The sequence below is a fragment of the Temnothorax longispinosus genome, chromosome 11, assembly GCF_030848805.1.
Source record: "Temnothorax longispinosus isolate EJ_2023e chromosome 11, Tlon_JGU_v1, whole genome shotgun sequence".
In the NCBI taxonomy this organism is placed as follows: Eukaryota; Metazoa; Arthropoda; class Insecta; order Hymenoptera; family Formicidae; genus Temnothorax; species Temnothorax longispinosus.
The window spans coordinates 12,939,068-12,953,278 of NC_092368.1; the positions used below are offsets into that span (position 1 = coordinate 12,939,068).

The 14,211-nt window shown below is 34.3% G+C and overlaps 1 protein-coding gene and 1 long non-coding RNA gene across 2 annotated transcripts in view; one reads left to right on the forward strand and one right to left on the reverse strand.

The window, feature by feature from the left end:
- Positions 1 to 14,211, reverse strand: part of LOC139822208 (uncharacterized) — an 80,637-nt gene that overhangs the window by 62,332 nt on the left and 4,094 nt on the right. The window lies entirely within an intron of this gene.
- Positions 286 to 14,211, forward strand: part of LOC139822207 (uncharacterized) — a 59,081-nt gene continuing 45,155 nt past the window's right edge. The window contains exon 1 of the mRNA XM_071793827.1: positions 286 to 1,377. The gene's annotated coding sequence lies outside the window, so the exon portion shown is untranslated. The remainder of the gene's footprint in view (positions 1,378 to 14,211) is intronic.

A 14,211-nucleotide genomic window follows, 5' to 3' on the forward strand; every position in this document is an offset into this window, starting at 1 on the left:
TCGTACTAACTTAAACGAATTATTTCGCTATCAAAATCGGTCGTCATCGTTGTTGTCGAAGGCAGCGTCGCGACGACTTGAAGTTGGTGGACTAAGAATCACCATACGATCACGGCGGCGAGGTGGAAGAGGACGCCGCGAAAAGAGATCTCTTTCTCCTCGAGTGCTCACTTACCCTACCACTTCCTCCTCCTCCTCCTCCTCTTCCTCATCCTCCTCCTCCACCCCCTCTTCCTCCTCGTCCTGCTCCACAACCACCATCGCGCTTACAGTCGTTCGGTCGCCGGCGAGCAATACGGTTTACGGCCGCATACCACGGCGTCCACGAAACAGCTGGTACCACTGGTCGCTGGTCGCGTCCGGCGATCGCAGATCCTCAAGAACTTCGTCGGGAGGATCGGTTCTATCTGCACCAGCTCGCGAGAGAGTCGAGATAGGAGGGACACGTGGACCTGCACAACGGTGCTAAGGCTCGCCCTCGCGAAATTTCGTGGAACATATTCGCGAACGCGTACGCGTGAGTGAGAGTGATATTCGCGTTTCTTTCGGGGTTTCCGGCCTTTCAGAGACACGACGTGGCTCATAAGTCGGTTATCGAGGATTTGATATATCGCGTCTCGCGCGAGTGCCGAAAAGAATAGTACACGAATAGTGTTGAGGAAAGTCGGAAATAAATCCGGTTTCATACCGCGGAAAAAGCCAAGACCTGTTACAGTTAAAGATCCAAGAATCGAGACTCGTTATAGTTTAAATATTAAAAAATCGTGATTTTTTTACACACTTCAAAATACAGAATCTATATTCTAAAAACCCAAAAATCAGAATCCGTTATAGCTTGAATATTCAAGACATTAAAGTCTTTATACTTTTAAAGGAATCAAGAAGAGATCAGTTACATCTTCAAAAATTCCAGAAAAGTCTTAGTCTACAGAATCAAGATTGGATGGATCGCAGTCGAAGAATATAAAGAAGGCTTATACATCTCATAGTTTTAGATAATACTCTTGCATTCTGTATCAACCGCGGGACATACTGCGTCTTGAGGACTCGAGTATCAGTCGTCTACTAGTTCCCAAGGAAGACAGAATCGATAAAGTCGCATGGCCACCACATCGACAGACCTGCTTGGATACCTGTGCGAAGAGCGTCGAGCCGCGACGACGCCTCGCGTCGTCCAGGATGCGTTCGTGCATCACACGACCCTCGATCAGTAAATGACCTTTCCTGGAGCACCTGCACGTATGACAAACCGCGCCGTAAGCCGTTCGGAGGAATTTTCGGAGCGCCCAGCGTAAATCTTCGATCCTGGAGAACTCAACCGATTTGGTTCGAAGGGTTAACCTGGCAGAGATCCCCTCATCTCTTCTATTCCCAGAGGTTAGTCACTCGCTTCGTTCCGGTATCGTACACACGCGTGTGGGCAGTAGAGTGTGGGTACGAGCTCTCGGTGCAACGATTGCCCGTGTATACGCGCATACATGTGTGTATGTGTGTATGTGCGTATGTGCGTGTGTGAGTACGAATACGAGTGTGCGCGAGCCTCGTGCAGGTATATATTTATCCGCGTTGCGAAAGTGCAACAAGCTGCATTATATGCGGCCAGCGAGGTGTGAACTTTTTCGGTGATCGAGCGTCGTTTTACGCTGCAGTCGATCCGAAAAAAGACCGAATGAGACCCCATTTTCCAAATTAAAGTATCGATAGGATCATTGCTCTAAACAAAAACATATACGAAATAACGCGTTTCTCGGGACTCTCGGGAGTCTCAATCTTCTATGCCCATATATAAAACGAGCGTCTTTCGATGATAATAATAAAAATAAATTCACTTCGGAGGAATGAATTCTCGCCGGTGAACATATTGTGCATTTCTTTCGCACATACACACACGTTCCCTGTGTTTTCTGAAAGATCGCAGGATTGCGGAATAGCATTCCATCCAAGATGATTGATTCGATCATTAGGGATAACTGTTATTGCTATGGTAAATCGTAACTATGAAAGTCGAAGTAAAACGGAATCCCGGGACGGGGATAGAGACGAGCACTACGCGTAATCACGGATAAAGCCGTATAACATCGCTTTGTCGATCGCGGCTGCGGCGCGCGTTCCGGATGCGTGTAATCTTCGTGGAGTTACACGCGGCTTGACGACGACGACGACGAAGGTGTCGTCGGCTCTTTCGCGCGCTGGAAATCTTCGCGATGACGCAGCCTCCGTGCGCTCCATCCGCGTCGAGGAAGATTCATCAATCGCGCCGGAGATTATCGCCCACGATGTCCGTTTCGAAAGGAAATTACGTACGCGGCTCAAACTAGGTTCAAAAATACGGAACCCTCGGCATTTTTATTCATCACGGAGAGGAGAGTCAGAGAAGTGACGACACCGCTGTAACGCCGTCGAGAGTTTCGTGACACCCTGTAAGCGCTTATCGTATGCCGGTGATCGCGATTAATGGAAATATTTTCAAGGAAATCGTTACTTAATAACAAGTTCCTTGAAAAGCTAGTGTGATACGTATTCTCGCGCGCTTATTTTCGATGGAAAATTACGATACGATGCAAATGAGCGCGCGGCGTTGCGAAGGAGAAAGTGCGCGATCGCGATTATCGTCAAAATTGCATTTTTTCGTGCGCACATCTCGCTGAGCAAACACGGAAATCATTCTCAACGCGATAATACCAAGCAGAACTCAAGCAGAAATTTATAAACGGCTACGTGGAAATGTACATTGCAAAATTAAGCTTAAATATTTAATGTAAAAAATAATTAATAATTTATTTATTTATTTATCCTAGAACATGTTTTACATAATATTAGTCAATTCACAACATATATGAATTAAATATTAACACTACATTAATTATTCAGTATTTAAGAAGAAACGTCGATATATTACTGCTTCTGTGCAATAAAAAGATAATTATAAATTTAATTAGATTAACCAATAAGGACTAAGGAGGTCCACGCCTGAGCAAATTTCTCTTAACTTTTCGTATGTATCTTTTTACTTTCGTTGGCGTTTCGAGAAATCGGGGTTCTCTCGCTTAAAAATGACCACAATATGTATCCGTTCTACGCGATGAATCGCCACTGCGGTGGCGTTGCGGCCTGCGAAACAAATAATTGGTGAAAAATTCCAGCTGTTCATGATACCGCGACCACGCCACGGTATTAATTAACTATAAAATTGCGATAATGGCGAACGTGTCGCGCGTGTGTTGCGCGTGTTAGACCGTTCCGCGTGTCACCATTGCTAAAAACTAGTCACGCTCATGTATAAAGATTCCGCGTGGATCCAGATATTTGAAAAATCGAGGACGCAAGAGTGGAAAAGTGTGACACTCCAAAGCGATAATTACAATCATTATTTAAGATAAACTCCCTTTTTAGATAAATTGTTCAATCTATATAGGAAAGTCCCCTATTATGAGATAAGCTCCTAATATACGAAAGCGGGGTCTCTGCTAAACTAATAGGTTCTATTTGTTGGTTCCACTATGAACTTATTGTCTTTCGTGTAAAACCTATTTAATAGAAAATTCATTATTCGATCGTGCATGCACTCGTCACAAATATCGAAATTGTGAATTTGGATGTTGTCAAGTTCCATGAAGGTAAGACTTTGAACCTTGTTTATTATATAATAAATAAATATTTAACAATGAGTTCTGTATGCAGCGATAGAGTAAGGTCGTATTAACAGGAAAATACAGAATATGTTGAGTTGCTTAATTGTAGAGGATAGATTTGGTGATCACGAAACCGCAAGGCGTGGTGTCCGTAATATGAGATATTCAGAGTGACGATCGTTGCTAGAGTATGAAAGTTATTGTACAGTAATAAAAAGAGGGAAAACACTGTGTTAAAGTTAAGGGAAAATTCATACGAACTTATAAAAGTGTGCTGATAGTGATCGCATGCTCATGCTGAGCGCACACTAGCTGCGCTGGAAATATTGAGTATAAGTGCTATGGGTTTGCGATTATTGCAAATAAGCTTCTCCATTACATTTGTATTTCAGAGACATTAAATAAAGTTTTCAATTGCAATACCGATATATTTTGCACTTTATTAGCGATTTCTCGGGGTATCTCATATTAGGAGGACACTTTTTGGATTTTGCATGAAGCTCATTTTTTACATTTTTCTAATTTTTAAAAAAATTAATATTTAAATTAGATTTTACACTTCAGCCATTTAAAGCTTATTAAATTCCTTTCAAACTGACCTACTACATTTTTCAATTCTGCCCATAGACTTCCGATAATCACGCACAAAATAGATGTACGTGGTATCTCATAATAGGGGTCTTTCCTCTACTAATATTCATATAAAATTCTGACGGGTGGTGTATGTTTGAACGTTATTAATTTAAAAACAAAAAACCAAATTTTAAAGTATTATATATGAAATAGGAATAGAAAAAACTGAGGAATATAATAAAATTCAAAAAATTGCTAATAATAAAGGGGTTATCGATTTCTGTCTAAAAAAATTTACGTGATTGCTCCAATCTCTAATTTCCGCAAATTTTGAGATATCGAGCTAAATTTTTTTTATGGATGGAGTATCATTAAAAGTAGGTTGGCCAATTGAATTTGGTGGGAATCGGTGAAAGGGTTGCTGATTTTGCCTAAAAAGTGTAAAAGTTATACATGTCATCTTATATAGAGTATCATTAAGGTAGTTGTATCGCGACAGTATTAGTAAAAAATAAAGGTCACACTGCAATACGATAATGTACGGAAAACTCTACTTATCTGTGTAAAACTTTTGACTGAGCTTGTACTGTTTTTACTGTTTTTACTTGCGTCAGTAATGTCAGTATACCATCAAGATTAGCTCGCGACGCTCGCGTTAGTATGCTATCGAGGTTATTTTGAATAAATAGAAGAAATAGAAGCAAAAATGTCTGTTGAACGTTACAAAGGAATTAAAGTAATTTAAATCGACCGTGACTGGCAATATATAACGTCTTTTTGATATGAACATTGAAAAACTGTGAGCCAACTTGGTTTGTCGGATTCACATAGCACTTTTTCGGATCAATCATCGAGACATTATTAATTTCGACTATGGGTTTTGGTCAGTTGATGTAATTTCTAAATTAAATAGTTTTAATTTTTATAGCGAAAAATATTACCCCAGCCAGGGTTTGAACCTGGAACCTCCCGTATACCGTGCGGGTGTCGTGCCAATTCGACCACTGAGGCTGTGATAATATTTATCGCAATAACAACTATAAGATGGAGCACCGATTCTTAGGTCGACGGTGTATAATAAACAGAATAATAAATTTCTTTCGCCAGTATATAGAATAACAATTAAAGTAATTTAAATCGACCGTGACTGGCAATATATAACGTCTTTTCGATATGAACATTGAAAATTATACGTCGACCTAAGAATTGGTGCTCCATCTTATAGTTGTTATTGCAATAAATATTACCACAGCCCCAGTGGTCGAATTGACGACATCCGCACGGTATATGGGAGGTTCCAGATTCAAACCCTGGCTGGGGTAATATTTTTTGCAATAAAAATTAAAACTACTTAATTTAGAAATTACATCAACTGACAAAAACCCATGGTCGAAATTAATAATATCTCGATGATTGAGCCGAAAAAGTTCTGTGTGAATCCGACAAACCAAGTTGGCTCACAGTTTTTCAATGTTCATATCGAAAAGACGTTATATATTGCCAGTCACGGTCGATTTAAATTACTTTAATTGTTATTCTATATACTGGCGAAAGAAATTTATTATTCTGTTTGTTACGAAGGAAGATTAATGAGAAAAAAAAGTATTGAAGAGAAGACTTAAAGCTTTAGCGGTAATGTCTAAACTACATATCTAATCTTCATGTGCGCAGTGTTGCAAGATCTTTACAGGTTAGCTGTTGTATGCGTCCACCGCTATGAGAAATTGTGTACTTTGTGTAACAATTGCTTCAAAACTAGATAGATAAGGGTCTTGTACTTTTGTAAGAATATTTTTACAAGTCTCTTTTGTCATCTCTTTGTTTGTTATTAAAATCGTATGAGTAGTTTGATCGCTACAATTACAAACGTGATATAGGAAGCCGTTTTCGCCCTACGATACATGTAAAAAGTGCTAAGTTTGATTTCCATTATTTCAACTTTGGTATAGTCAAGCTTTTTCTACTTCCACGTGTGTGTAGAGCGTGTTTACATTAATATGCTGTTCAAATTTTAAAAGATTTTTATGAAAATGGGTTTTGTGATACAACTACCTTAAAAGAAGGTTGTTTTGAATTTGACGAGGATCGGTGAAGGGGGTACCGATTTCTGCCTGAAAAATGTGTAAGTTATTTGATGGATAGAGTATCATTTAAGGAAGGACGGTATCTGAAAGACGGTATTGCAAAAACTCTCTAATAACTTATTTAGTATCGGTGTTCTTTTAATAATTCTTTATTTACTTACGGGTGGTGTATGTTTGAACGTTATAACATTTTTAAATTTTCGAAAACTTCATTAAATAATATGGGCAAACCTAATCTTTTCAATGACCGTTTCCAAATTCAATAACACTCATCTTTTAATGATTTTCTATTTAAAAAAAAATTTAGAGAAAGTTTGAACATTATCCAACTCTCTTTATAGGAGAATGTTCTTCGATTTAATGCTTAATAAACTGTTCACATCTATGAAACTTGTTTTTAATAATTTGATCTTTGATTTTCAATTAAAAAAGACAAATTAAGTTGCTATTTTCACGCATTATATGTCAACTTACAAAACGGCAATATCTATTTTAGATTAATTAATTTCTGTTGCTTTACGTATTATATGTCAATTTAAAATAGGGTAGACCGGGGGACAAAAGTAACATTTTGAGTTTAAGATTTTATAACAGTTAAAATATAATATCTACGTAAAAAAGACCTGTACCTTTAAATGTAGAATTTATTTGACTACAAAATTTTCTTGTGCTGAATTCAGTAATGTAACTAGAAAAAAAGTTATTATTGTTTAAAGAATATGAGGAATACTGTTACAACCGTCCCAACCCCCGGGACAATTGTAACAGCAGAGGGGAACGATTGTACCACATCATCTATAAACAAAATAATGGTTATTTAGTAGGTTTATGTAATCAATCTTACAAATTTTCTATAAAAAATGTAACTTTAATGATAAAATAATTTATTACATGACAATATCAGTATTTTTACATTATAGCAAACAAAAACAAATAATACTGTTTTCTCAACTAAAAGATTATTTATTATCATATATATATATATATTTAAAGGGTTAGGTTAAGTTGAAGTTGTCCCCGAGCAACGGGGACAATTGTAACGCTACAATAACTGTCCCCAGGCATTAATGTTACAATTGTCCCCTAATGATATTTTATGATTTGAAGTAAATTTTTTACATAAATATCTGGATGAAAGTCAATCGTATTATGCAAATCATCAACATAAATAATCACTAAAACATATAAAAATAAAACCTTATACCTTCGGCATAAAGAAAGAAAAATATTTCAGATTTTATGCACGTAAGAAAACTTACTTCAGGAAGGAAAAAAGTAACTTTTTCTCCTGCACACGTGCACGTTCCGCGAGGGGCGGCAATGAACTAAGGAACAAATGCCGCTCTATCTAGCGAATCTCGCCTCGCGGTCATACACACGTACCTTTTATAGTTTAAGAAATATTCACGATGTTACAACTGTACCCTGTTACTTTTGTCCCCGGTCTACCCTACTGCTGGATATGAAAGATTTGCACCTTTACTCCAATGAAAGGGATGAATTTCAAAGAAGTAAATAAAATTTAATTAATTAATTTAATTTCGAACTAAATTTAAATAAAAGATTTTGATTTCTTTATATGATACAAATATTTCCATTCATTAATTAGTTATGTTTAACAGTAGCATAATGTATCTTTGTATATTCTATTTATTTATTTCTCTCTCTTTAAATTTAGTTATGGATAATAGATAATAATAAAGGGGTTACCGATTTCTGTCTAAAAAAAATCTACGGGTTGCTCTAATTTCCGCAAATTTTGAGATATCAATCTAAATTTTTTTTTAATGGATGGAGTATCATTAAAGATATAGGTTAGTATTGAATTTGGCGAGAATCGGTGAAAAAGTTGCCGATTTTTGCCTAAAAAGTGTATAAGTTATACATGTCATCTTATATATAGTATCATTAAAGGAAGGTTGTTTTGAATTTGACGAGGATCGGTGAAGGGGGTACCGATTTCTGCCTGAAAAATGTATAAGTTATTTGATGGATAGAGTATCATTTAAGGAAGGTTGTTATTAAATTTAGCGAGGATCGGTAAAAGAGTTCTTTCTTTATAAATTTTTGAATTTTTTGATAAATGTCCGTGGTTGCTTTAATTTCCGCTTTGAGATATCGGGCTATTTATAATTCTATTATGTTCTTCAATCCTTTTTCTACCTTTATTTCATATATAATTCTTTAAAATTTGGTTGATTAGGAAAATTTGAACAGGAAAAGTTACTAACAAGGGAACCTCGCGAAGTGGAAAATTCTGATTTTAATGAAACTTTCCACACATGTAGGGGGAGTAAAAAGATGAATTTAGATATTTTTTGTAGCGGCCCAAAAACGGTTTTAAGGGGTGAAACCACTGCTCATATGTAGAGCGGTTTTTTGCTTTTCTCGATATATTTGGAAAAGTATTTGAGATATCAAAAAATGTTTTAAATAAAAGTTTTATGGTAAAATCTCCTCTATTCAACAACATTAATATATTTTTTAAAAATAATTTTTTAAACAAAAATTTGTTTTTTAAAATTTTATTAATGTGGTTAAATAGAGATGTTTTTACCATAAAACTTTTATTTGAAACATTTTTTGATATCTCAAATATTTTTTGAGATATATCGAGAAAAGCAAAAAACCGCTCTACATATGAGCAGTGGTTTCACCCCTTAAAACCGTTTTTGGGCCGCTACAAAAAATATCTAAATTCATCTTTTTACTCCCCCTACATGTGTGGAAAGTTTCATTAAAATCAGAATTTTCCACTTCGCGAGGTTCCCTTGTAAGTACGACTCTTTTAAAGAATTTAAAATACTGGGGATACCACTAAAAACGCGTTAATAATATATAGTACTTTATAGGTGACGTGGAAAGTTATTAAAAATATGTGTTTATGAATCATACATTGGTGGATAAGATTAACTAGAACACAAATGTAATAACACAAATAATGTCGTTTAAAAGAAAAAGACGTCCGGGCGAAGCCCCGGGTAACCAGCTATATAGTGATGAAATAACAATGAAACAAAGTTTATAGAAACATAATATTTTATTATAAAAGTTGATAAAAATTTTGTTCAGAAATGGAAAGTTTTGTTTGAGAGAAAGACATTATTCAACCAGTGGCTCACCTACTATAAAAAATTATATTTGCCATAAAAATCAATTGACTTCATTAAAGCCTCATTTTAAAGAGAAAGATAGGCTCTAAATACAAAAAAAATTGCTGAACCTGAGGGTAGCTAGGGATCCTTTAATGAGGGATGAGACAAAGCCGCCATTAATGGGAGCGGAAGTGACGGCAGGCATATTACGCGTCATTTTTGAATAAAACAAAATAACTATCAAAAATATGTCTACATAAATTTAATTCTAATTGAAGAATTAATTCAATTAAATTGAAGTAAATAAATAAAACTTAATTAAATAAAATAAATTCAGTAAATTAAAAAATTGAGTAAATAATAACACAATAAATACTGATAAATTTAATTTATCACAAAAAGTAAATAAATGCAGTAAATAATGCAATAAATAATTTTTTTTTAATTTTTATATAAATTTAGCAAATTTGTAAATTCAATAAATAAATAAAAAACAGAACAATTTTGAAAATCATTTTTATACTAAAAATGTGTTGACGCGATAGTCTGAGCAAATGTATGTTATTAACTTCCAGCTCTGAAAATTAAAACTTTTTAGAAAATAAGGAAAATATTACGATCAGTAGTTTAATTAACAAAAATTGTATTCTTAATACATCTCTATGTTTTGAGGGTTCAAAAAGAGGATTTGTAATCAATGGGTTCAGTAGTTTTTAAATAATTTAAGAATAAAATAAAGAAAACATTTTTATTTCTTTAATAAGTCAAAAGCGTGATTTCTCGAGAGAAGTATTAGTCTTTGTTTCGCTCAAATAAAACAGATATGAACAATTTTCTGACAATTTGAAATAATATGTACAATTTAAAATTATTTATAGTTAAACAAAATTTAAATTATAGACATTTTTGCCTGAAAATAACAATAAAAATAAATTAATGAAAATTGAATATTATTAATAAATAATATTAATAATAAATAAAACATGCAGGTATAAAAAATACTTCCTTAACTGCATTAAATGTCAGACAAAAATATCAAAAAAAGATTAATTGTGTTCAGAATGATTGCTTGAAGTCTGTTCTTCAATATACTCTTCTAAAATGAAATCAAAGTAATATCATTTACTTGCCAATTTTTTTATGATTATTATTCGAGTAGTATAAATAATTACCTAAAATAGTTGTAAGTGAAAATAAAGGAAGAGTTAGCTGGTCAAAACAATTGGGAACTGCTGTTGGGTTTAATTTTTTTTCCCAATTTTTTGTGCATTTTCCCACATTTCATCCGAAAAATGTTTCTAGAATAAGAAATATAAGTTAAATATAAGTTAAATAAGTAAACTCAAATCACAAAAAACTTGAATACTTACTTCACATAATGTTGAATACTTTTTAGGAGATCAGTTATCACGCCCCACATTTTTTATCCATTTTGCTCTTCGGTTCGGAGACGTAGGGAAATGGCACATTTTGAAGCCTTTTTTACTTGAATTGCCACAATTAACTGCTTCGCAATATTGCATTTTCTAAATAATTTATATTTATCAATATTAGCTAATTTGATGATTTATTAGTTGAGGTTATGTATTCTCATTTCAGTGTTAAATGATAATATAAAATCACATTCAATTGTAATAAAAATGGATTTATTAAGTACAATACTTACACTTTTATTTTTTTCTCACTTTATCAGTTATAATATTTCTTACATTTCTTCCTGCCTCTTTTTAGAGGACAATACGGCCTGTTTTGATCACTTTCGCCTGCGGCCATTAGTGACATATACTATACACTAGCTATACACTATCTTTACTAAAATATACTCAAAGCGGAAGTATCCCATTAATGGCGGACGACCAATCCGCATCCTGCACCCTTGGTGTCTTATCCCTCATTGAAGGATCCCTAAGGGTAGCAAGCCTTCAGCGACACACCCCGTCAAATAGCCAAAATTACAAAAAAATGAGCACAAAGTGTAAGCAGAAATTTTTTTGTTTACCTTCAGTTTATGTATAGGTTTTGAAATAAAGTCAAAATTTTGTACAAAAAAGGGAAAAGTAACAGTGATAATACGCCAAAAAACAGTCTCTATGGGCGTTTAGAATAGTCATTTTATCATCTTTTGCCAAGGAGTGGCTTGGGGGTGGCTAATCTTCAAGGAGATGGCTTGGAGGTGATTTCCATGTCCTAATAAAATTTTTCTCATTTGAGAATAATGTAAGCCAGATTTTCGACTTGTAACATTTCTGAACTACGGGGATGTTTTATTCAATAGGTAAGGGTGGTTTATAAGCGTAGTAACAGTCTGTAAGGTTTTTATAATATACCTGCATATTCTGGGGGGAGTATTTTTTCTACAATTTAGATCAGGATAATATAACAGGAAATTAGATTACAACGTCTTTACGTTTATGGGTGGCTTTTGCATGTAGAGGTAGTTTAGAGGGTAGGAAAATTGTGAAAATAATTTTTTTCACAATTTCATACATTTGATACCTGCTAACTTCAATCCACCATGAGTCGTGTGTTAAACTCTTGCAAAAAAGTCAGCCGTTAAAAGGTTAAATTTTCTCTAAAATTTTGTCTCTTTATTATATATCTATTTATTTTATGAGATATTATATTAAAAATTCCTCTAAGATTTTGTTTAATTTGTGAAATAAAACTCTTTTAGCTTTGAATGACTCAAACGTAATTTAAATTAAATATATATATAGAGAGAGAGAGAGAGAGATATATATATAAAAGCAAAAAATATATATTATATATATTTGCTTTGCTTTTATATCCCCTCGAACAGAGAATAAATCATTTTGCAAGAGCCCGAATCGAGTTTCTGAAAAAAAAGAATGCCTAATGAGCCGGTCGGAGTCGCCGGATTCGATTCTAAGAGCGATTTTTATGTTGCTTTAGAGGCATTCACGGCAGGACTACAGAAAAAAAGAGGGAAGATGAGGGGATTCGCCTCTCGTCGTTTGTCGCTCATGGAATTTGGATGAATCTGTTATTTTCGTCCGGGGAAACCGTGCGTGGAATTTTGATTGTTTTGACTCCGGTCTGGCACACCGGGTGAGGAGTGTCCAGAAACAGCGCTTGTTTTTTCGAGAAAACGCGCCGCGGGACAAAGACGCGACCGCCCCCCTTCTTTATCTACGAGCATAAACACGCTGGACATGTAGTCGCCAAATAAAAGTGCGTCTAAAAGCGTCGTTTAACCGCTATTTCTGGCGCCGGCGAAATCCGCGGGCTTACATTCCTCGCTATTTTGATCTTAATTTAGAACCGCATAAACGTGGACTTTGTCACAAACATAAAATCAATCGAACTAAAGCTAAATTATACAAAGAATTTAATTAATTTATTAAAAGTTAAATAACATTTAAATTAAATTTATATATAAAAAATAAATTTGAATTGTTTCAGTCAAATAAACCACTAGCTGCCAAATTCTATAAATATTTTTGAATTTCTGTATTTTAAAACATTCTCTATTTCCTAGATTTAATTTTTCATATGTTTAAAACAATTTTAATATGCAAATCTTGTAATTTAAGAAATTAATGACATAACGTTTAAAACTTAAATGCAGCTGTGATCTGACGGATTTAAAAAAAATCAAGAAATTGAATGTTAAAATTAAAAAAGTAATAGTTTATAATTTCCTTGATTTTCCAAACACAGTAGATCACAGCGCTTTTGCATTCAATGCAATTAGGGCAATTTCCTCATATTCTGTCTCGAAGATGGTTAATACCAAAATGGTTTTGTGCTCCAACGGTGATTGATTATAATAATAAAAAAAGATGATAATAATAATAATAATAATTAAGCTTACGGAATATGGCAGGGGCCGCGAAATAGAAAACGGCAGGAAACGCAACGCGAACGGGCCAAAACAAAGGCAAGATCGAGAAGGCAGGCGCGGAGATACGCATCTGCGAGCGTGGGATCGCGTGTACGCCGGCGTTGAAGTCTCCTCCTTCGGCTTCGTCGAAATCGCCGCTTTACGCGAGCGAGGGATATCTGGGACGCGCTGGGTCGCGTCGCGACGCATAATAACACCGACGCTTTTGTAATCCACGTGACTATCGTGCACGACGTGGGCTATACAAAGTATTCTCTCGATTGAGAGAGAGTCACCTTTAGATTATAACGTCATTTTAAAACGCGCGCGTTTTAGATGCATTGTTACATTGTTTCTAAGTCTTCCATCAGAGAAGTAATAGAATTTAGAAAAATTATGTAAAATAAAATTAAATTTTCCTTCTAATCATCACCAGTATAATAAGAATAATTTTTCACTTCTAATTGTAAGTGAATCAATTTCAGTAAATAGTGAAACTACACTAAAAAACATTTGGTATTTGTGTTAAAATCTACCCGTGTAGAACTTTTTTGCTAAATTTTTTACATACACTTATGTTAATGTAACATATTGTCATTGTGTTATTTTGAATTTCTGCTTTAAGTTAATATTCATCGTTTCTATGTAAAATTAAAATAAAAGTTAAAATAACACAATTTATATGTAAATGCACGAATTCTTGGTGACATATGTTACTTTCCTCTCTATAAAAAGTTTCCATCGACATGTTTTTTATATGCCATACATATATTATAAAATAAGATATCGTTTTCTGTTTCCTGTAAGAAAAAGAGAAGAAAGAAAAACATTATTCTAATTAAATTTAACATTATAAATATGTTAATTTAACATCAACTTTGCTTCCATATTACAATTTTGTGTTAATTTTTTACATATTACTTGCGTTATTTATTTACATATTTGCCTTCTGTTAAATATAACATAAAAATTAGAATGGGTAA